Source organism: Myotis daubentonii, chromosome 7 (genome assembly GCF_963259705.1).
Source record: "Myotis daubentonii chromosome 7, mMyoDau2.1, whole genome shotgun sequence".
NCBI lineage: Eukaryota > Metazoa > Chordata > Mammalia > Chiroptera > Vespertilionidae > Myotis > Myotis daubentonii.
In genome coordinates, this window is record NC_081846.1 from 87,232,217 (window position 1) to 87,240,726 (window position 8,510).

Consider the following 8,510-nt stretch of genomic DNA (forward strand, 5'->3'; position numbering starts at 1 on the left):
AGAGTGAGGAATGGGGAAGCAGGACTGTTCCTGTCTGCAGACAGGCACGCCCAGCACTCGCCAGCGTGGGGTCCTCTGTCCGCTGCCTGGGCCCTCACTGTGTTTTACATGAATTTCTAGCCCCAGCCGCAGGGGTTTTGCTAGTTGGGAACATTAGTATAGAAGTGGGCAAACTTCATTGCTTTCCACTCAGATTTAAAACCAGGGGACTGATGAAAGTTCCCCATTTTTTCCAGGCTGGGCAGGGCCAACCTATGGAAGTCCAGGCGCCTGGATTTTATCCCTCGCGCCTGAAATCCCCTCTCCTCTCACCACACCTCTGCTCCTTCCCGCCCTCAGGCTCCAGCCCTCCTCCCTCCCCGATCTGGGCCCCCCGCTCTGCCCTCAGGAGGGAAAACCAGGTCACATATGTGGTTATTCACACACACACACACACACACACACACACACACACACACCTTGTTTTGCCCACTAGGAAGCAGAGCTGTGGTTTCTCTGTCCGAGGCCTGGAACACCCAGACAGCAGGCAGAAGCCAGAAAAAGCAGGTAGGAACTGAGTTACGACAGTTGAGATATTGGCATATGAGAGATCACAAAAAGCTAAATTATATCCTAAGCAGAATTTGATTTGCGCTGGTTTTGGAAAACGTGGGTATGTGAGGTGATGCTGAGCTCACTTCGGCGTTGTTGTCCTCGGTCCTTGCCCACAGGACCCAGCCCTGCTTCTGCTGCTCCTGTGGACGGAGCGAGCGCTTTACCCCAGGGAGCAAGACAGGAAATTAGTCTCTCTTTTGAGCCCACCTGAAGGCAGCGCCTCTTGGTGGAAAAGCTACCTGTGTTTCCATGGTAACATGACCTCTCAGAGCCTCGGTTTCGCGTCTGTGAAATGGGGGTGAGGCACTAACCGTACAGGGTGTTTGGTAGGATTACCTGAGCAGGTCCATGTGATAGGTGCACAGAGGTCCCAGCTAGTGTTGTCACTTTCTCTCTAAAGACCTTGAATGTGATGCCTTTGAGAAAGGCAGCGCAATTCCAAAGCTGCCGGGCCTGCTCCCCAGGGCCCTGTCAGAGTTCCCCGTGCCACACCCAGAAGTGCCGAGGTTGGGACTGTGTCCAGCCGAGGAAGTCCCCGAGGGCCCCTGGGATGTGGGAGGGCAGGTGGGAGGGAGGGCAAATGGAGCTAGCAGCACAGCCATGTGGCATGGCCGGAGAGCGGGGAGCTCCCAGGGACCCAGCCTCCAAAGTCAGTCTGCAGTGGCAGGCCCTTGGGACAGGATGTGACAAGGGACCAGTGAAGCCTGCAGGTGGATCCCAGACACACACTCGCGACCCAGGACAGGGAAGGGGAGATGCAGCTTGCAAACTGAGCTGATCAGCCCACGTCAGGGCTCACCTGACTGTGAGTTTGCAGCCAGTCTCGGACGAATGTGGCTGCCTATGGTTTCACCCTGGGGCGTCCTGGGCTCTGGAAGGAGGGAGGTGGGACTCGGGACATATTCCAGGAATCGCAGCTTCAGAGGAGTCCAGAGGGGGGAGGGCAGGCAGGGGCGGCATCGCAGGCCCTGAGCTCTCTCGGAGGCCTGCCTCCAGGACGCCACACCCCAGGGAAGGGGAATGGTGTGCAGGGCGGAGGGCACCCAGCTCAGAGGCCCACCTGGGGAACGCAGGTGTCCCTGAGGTCCTGGGCACCCTGTGACTTGAGAAGTCCGGCCGCAGGGGAGAAGGGCAAGCCGGAGGGCGGGCGGTGGCTGCAGTCACAGAGCAGAGCCCTGGGGCCCGGGCCCGGCCAGCTGTGCCTCTGTCGCCTGTCCCGTGTCGGACAGTGTGGTGTCACACAGCGCTCCTCGTGGGCCCTGCTGAAATGCTTTGCTTTGGCTCCAGACCTTCTTTCTCGCCTCCAGCATGGAGCCCCCGGCCCGGCCTCACTCCTAGTCTCACGCCTGATCCGAGCGGGCCTTCGTCTACCCGTTTTCCTTTCTCTAAGTCAGGTTTATTAAGGTATACTTTCCTTATTGTAAAACTTGCCCCTTGGAGGCGTACAATTCCATAAAGGTTAACACCTGTGTACAGTCGTGCAGCCACCATCACATCAAGATAAATACAGACCAGGTCCCTCTCCCCAGACGTTCCTCCTGCCCTTCGCAGTCTCTCCCACCCCACCACAGCCCCTGCAACCTCTGTTATTTTTTGTTCCTGTAACTTTGCCTTTTCTAGAATACCACATGAATGGCCTCATCACCTATGTTTAGCTGGGGCTTCGGGGGGAAAGGAGAGGTGCCTTCAGTCCCTGCACGGGGGTCAGCCTTCGTACCTGCTCTAATGCAAAGGGCCACACTCCGGTCAGGCCTGGAGGAAGGTAACCCGGGCCGCCAGCCTCGCCACAAAGGAAGGTGTGCTGTTGGCAGGTGTTCGCTGGGCACTTGCTACATTGGCTCCTTAGACCCCACAACCCTCCTGGGAGGAGGGGCATCATTGCGATCCCATTGAACAGATCCAGCGATAGGGGCTCAGAGAGGTTTAGTAATTCACTAAGGTTGCACGGCTGAGAGTTGAGCTCAATCCTGTTATCTTCACCATTTTGTGCACTGAGTCTTGGACAGATGTGGCCCTCGCACCTGGTGGGGGGTGGGGGGGTAGAAGGGGGCCCCTAGACCCGTGTCTCCAGTGTCTGTCCCTCAAGGGGGCTTCGTTCCAGGGAAAACAGTCTGTGCTTTGGAGCCTCACCAGGAGAGGCATGTGTTGAGGCGTGATTCGTAGGAACAGGTCGCACCAAGGTCTGAGGGCCAGGGCACCTCTCTCAGGCAGCCCAGTGCTGGGCTCACCTCCAGTCATCACAAGTGCTCCCGACCGGGATCCCCCCCCCAGCCCACTCCTTCCTGGGCCCACCTGGTGGGAGGGGGAGGCAGGGACCCAGCTGCGTGGATGCTGGAATGGACAGACCAGCCAACAGAGGCCCCACTGCACGTGCTGGCCAGGGGAGGGCTCGGGTAAAGGACAGCATTGCAGTTCTGGGACCAAGTGCCACTAAACCTTATGGGTAATGGGTTTTTCATCCCCTGGGTAATAGGAGACACCAAAAAATGAGGACATTACTTAGTGAGTCCCTCACCTCCCTGGCCCCATTCAGCAGACTCGGGGAAGGACATTGCCCAGCGTCAAGCCGTGTGTGGATTTAATGGGGTTTCCAGCCGAACCCTCCATCAAATTTACGGCTGTGCCTGTCTCCTGACCTTCCCCCTCTCTCACATTCTTTTCGGGAATGAAGCTGTGTGCAGGCTGTGAGGTGTCACTTCCCCCACTTTGGAGATATACAGCTGTGGGCCCTGGTCGAGATGGTGGATTTAATCAGGCCGGTCCCCTCGTTCACCCGCCCCGAAGCCAAGTGACATTAGCACAGCCATCAGGGTCCATCTGGAGTGGGCAGTGCAGTCAGCCACATGCTCAGGCCCAAACCCTGCCCCACCTCCCTGCTGGAGTGAGGCCAGGCGTCTGCTCACCCCACCAGGCCAGAAGGAGAGGTCACTGCACCCCCGCCCCCCATTGCTGCTGTCAGCCTGGCACCGGGACCAGCCCAGGCCGCTCCTCGACTCCCTCTGTCCATGCCTGGCTCTCCTCCTGGTGGGGAAGCCTCTTCTGTGAGTGCCAGCCAGCTCCCACCTCTCTGACCACCTAAATCTGACTGCCCTTCCAGGTCCAGCTTAAGGTCACCACCTCCAGGAAGCTATCCCTGATTTCCCTCTCCCCAGCAGGATAGATCTTCCTCTGGGAATGGTGAGGACACCAGGGGTAAAACCCACAGGCACTGCCCCGTGGCGCCTACTGCCTGTGAGCGTTTGCGGCCCCAAGTGGACTGTGGGCCTGAGGGCAAGCCTGTCTCCATGTCCGTTTGCTACTGAGCCTGGCCCACGAAGGCACCTATTATTGTGGGCCTGTCATTGGCATTGCCGCAGGCCATGCTGTCAGACCCCTGCTCCGAGAATGAGGATGTGCTCACACTGCCAGTGCCACTGGGCTTTGTGGGCAGGCTCGTCTCCCAGACAGCCCCTCACAGCCAGGGCGCGCCTCCGGGTGTCTGGTGCTAGAAGCACTGCCCCACGGTGGCACGCCTGTGCCTGTCTGCTCCAGCCTTTCCAACCCGCCTGCTCCCCTCCTGCCCCACTCCCTTCTCTTTGGGGGGAGCACGTGTTCTCGTGGCCCTGCCTCCGGCCCACGTGTGTCTCACTGGCTGCCTCAGGCTGTGGGAGAGCCACAGCGGCAGGCAGGTCCCACGCCCGCTGCGCAAGCCGAGCACGTGGTGGCTGCTGTCACGGGGGCGGGGAAGGGGTCTAGCAGGTGGGCAGTGACTCAGGCTTGCGGGCTCCAGGGACGAGTAACAATTAAGTTGTCTGCGCCTTGGAAGTCGAGGCCTCTGGACTCTTGAGTTGGAGGAGGAGGAGGAGGTAGCACCAGACTTCACTGGATCAGCGAGGGAGGGGCCTCAGATGTGGGTCGGTGTCCTTAGCGTTGAAGGTGTCATTGTTACCACGTCGGACCTGGGCTCATATCATAAAACCGGGCTTTTCTCACTCTGTGGCACCAGGACAATGACACGGGAAACCACTCCTGTTTATGGGCGCCTGTAGCTGCCAGAGCACGTTGCCATTTAGCATGTGCGCCTCACGCCGACCTCGGGAGAAAGGAATTCCTAGTCCCATTTTGCCAGAGAGTTTATGAAGGAGAGTGCCAGGGGCAGACCTGCATGCTGGGAGGCCCTGGGCTTCCTGGGGCCTGGAGGGGCGTGGGCGGCAGGGGTGAGGCCAGCGGCCTGCCAGGACCTAGGCCAGGGCGGAGAGGCCTGGCGTGGCCTGGAGGCAGATGTGTGGCCCCACGCCACCGCTGCTCTGTGGACGGGCCAGGAGGTAGCCAGGCCGTGCGGCTGAGTGGGTGGCAGTGCCCCCTGAAAGGAGGGGCTGTGTGGAGGAGATGCAGACATTTTCGTTGTGGATGTGTCACATCCAAGGAGCCCAGGACTTATGCGAGGGGCGGGCAGAGCCACCCAGTGCTCAGGAGAGAGGTCTGGGCCCAGGAGAGAGATGCTGATACACGTGCACCGACACGTGCACCAGGTTTTTCTCTGCAGGTGCCAGGGACCCTCTAGGAAGCGGTGTCTTCTCAGACGGCCCTCGGAAGCCGGCCCCAGCGGGCTCCTGCGATCCTTGAAAGCAGGTGGCCGGATGCTGCCTGGGAACGCCCACGTGGTAAGCAGTGGCCAGCGCAAGCGGCAGGGCCCTCCACGCACCCCGTGTGCCAGTGTGAAGGGCAGCCCATTGTGTAAACACACAGCTCAGGGGCGACCTGGGAATATCCCCCAGTGAACCTGAACTGATGCTCAAATTAGATCCGTCCCAGCCAGAGCATCAGCCCGTGACTCTCGCCCCGGAGTGCTCCTTTCCTTCCCGGGCGCGTGCTGGATTTCCAAAGGCTTGTCGTCAACCGCGGGGCGAGCTCTGCGCGGCCTGCTCCCTGGCGCTGGGCAGCCCGGAAGGCCGCTGTTTGAGGTTGGCCTTGAGGCAGCCGGTGCCATGCACTTGGGAGCGTTTCAAAGGAGGCGGGTGTGCACACAAGTCATTAGGAGGCTGATCAGAAGGGGGGCATTTAGGGAGTGTGTACACAGCAATCATCGTTGAAGGGCCCTTCTCCCACAGAGACATTATCCGGAGCAGGGTGCTGTTTGCCTGGTTTTGTCTGGGCCACGATTTGCATTCACTTGATGGATTGTCAGGGTCGGGGGTCTCCTCCTTGGGAAAGAGTGGAGTGGCTGGAGCAGACCCTTAAGAGGAAGGGGATCACTAACACCGCGTTTGCCCAGGTCCTTGAGAGGCCGGGCCCAGCGCGGTGCTAGATCAACGTGACAGGCGGCTAAGCAGCGTGGGCAGTCCATTCACAGAGCCTTTCATTGCTCACTCAGAAGGGCCCCGGCAAGCCCGCTCCGGGCGGCGTAGGTGCAGCTCGCAGGACCTGGCCTGCGGGCGCCTGATTTTTGCCAGCTACCGTGGCTGTGGCTCAGCCCAAGTTTGCCAAAGTGATTTGGAGTGGCCTTCCTCTGGTCCCGTCCTGCCTGGCCCCTCACGCTCCTGCCCGGTCACCGGCCTTCGTCCTGGCTGGACGCTGAAAAAAGGCTCCGGGGGAGAAGGCAGTGGCGGGGAGGGGAGAGGGACCGTTGGCCAGTCGGGTAGGGGAAGGCCCTCCTTTGCAGGGTAAACACTCCCGGCTGCCCAAACGCCGCAATCCAGAGTTGCTGCTGTCCTATTGGGCAAGGTTGGAGAGGTTTGGGTTTGATTTTTGGTGTTTTCTGGGACATCAGTGACGCGTTGGGACGTCGCTACTGAGCCTTAGGAGCCAGACCCGGGGTTCCGAGTCTCTTCTTCGGAGCCGCATCACCGTCACTTTGATCTTCTTGCTTTTGTTGCTTCTTCTTCAGACACAGAAGACCTGTGGTGTGTGACTCAGGAGAGGTGGTGGCCGTTAGAGGCAGGCCCGGCCACGCTGCCCGGAGGAGCCCTGCTTTCGGGTTTGGTTTGGGTGTGGTGGGTGGTGTGATTGTTGGGTCACAGTCTGTATTCAGATCATCAGGGATTTCCTTTTGTCACAGTCAGACCTGCGTGATGCAAGGTGACTCTCATCAGTAATGCCAGTTTTTCCCGAACGGGTCTCTGTTCCGAGTTGCCTCTTCTGGGTCCAGTTCCAGGCCCGGCGACCCAGCAGATGGGACTCGGGGTGCCTCGGCGAGCCAGTGCTGGCTGAGGCCTTGGTAGCGAATCCCTTTTCACAAGAGAACCCAATACTTCGCAGCCCTGTTGGCTCGCAGTGACTTAGTGTTTCCTGTCCTCTCTACAGTTAAAATGGAGGTGGATCTGCCGGCCTGGCATCCCACAGAGAAGGGGGCCCAGGCTAGATGCTGTAAGGACTTGGTCCAGAAAAGGGACGCTCCCTGAGGGAGGCCGGTAGTCAGGTGCCGGGGTCCAGGGAGGAGGGAGATGGGGGCACCGAGAGCGGGCCTCTTGTCTTTGGGCCCTTTTCCTGCCCTGCCTGTCAGAGAGGCCGTGGAAAATGGTCGGAAGGCATGTGGGGCAGGTGCAGCCTTATGTCCTAAAGAAGCTTAAGTGGCGGTTTCTTTTCATCTTTTCACCCTAAGCCAATGCTCAGAAGGTGGCTGGGAGGTACCAAGGCTGCAGCAGAACGCCTCCCACCTCCCAGGGCGCAGGTCCTGTGCCCGAGGGAAGCCTGAGAAATCGGAATGCGGTGTGGCTGTAAACCTTAGACAGACAAAAGCTTTTAGCAAAACAGTTTTCAGGATGCAGGGCCAGGCACAGGACCCACGAAAAGAAAATTAAATTGGACCTTACTGAAATCTAAAAACTTGCTCTCCGAGAGACCCTCTTGGATAAGAAGACAGGCTGCAGACAGAGAAGATACATGTGAGCCACATGTCTGACAAAGGACTAGCACCCAGAACCTGCAAGGACTCCCAGAACTCAACAGCGGAAAGCCCAACCCAATTAGGGAACGGGCCACAGACATGAAAGACACATTCCACCAGAGGATGCATCAGATGGCGAATAAGCGCATGGCATGATGTTCGACTTCATTAGCCAGTAGGGAGCTCCAGGTACCGCCACAGTGAGACGCGGCACACGGGTCAGGACAGGTGACGCAGACAGTCAGTGCAGCACCCAGCGCTGGAGGCCCTATCTCTCACTCGTTGCTCGCGGGAGCGTAAATGGTGCGACCACTCCAGAAAACAGCCTGGCGGTTTCTTATTGAATCAACATGCAAATACCGTATGATCCGGCATTTATCCCAGAGAAGGGAAGATTTAGGTTCATGCGAAAACCTATACGTGAATGTTTATAGCAGCTTTATTTATAATAACCAAACCCGGAGACGGTGCAGACGTACTTCCGTGGCTGATGGTCACACACGCCGTGGTTCATCTATTCCGTGGATGACTAGCCAGCTGTGAGAAGGAATGGGCTCTCCATGCCCACGCCGCCTTTGATGAATCACTAGGAAGTTATGCTGAGTGAAAAGGCCAACCCTAAAAGGTTACAAACAATAACCTTAGATACAGTTTTGAAATGACAGCATTTAGAAATGGAGAACAGATTACCGGGGTCAAAGTCGGTCAGTGGCAGGTAGGGAGGCACAGGAGGAGGAGGAGGTGGTTATAACCGGGCACAGGAAGGGCCCTTGTGCTGATGAGACTGTCCAGAAACTTCCCTGCAGAGCCCGCACGCACACACACGCACGCACACGCACGCACGCACACACGCACGCACGCACGCGCGCACACACACACACGCATGAGTACAGGCATGCTGCAGAGGGATTATGGGTTCGATTCCAAACCGCCCATAAAGCGACTGGTAATCTCTTTGCTCGTGGAGGGACTTGCCTTCATTTTGTAAAGAAGGCAACATCTGGGGAGCACAACACCACGGAGGCAGTGAAACGAGGGGTGCCCGTACAAG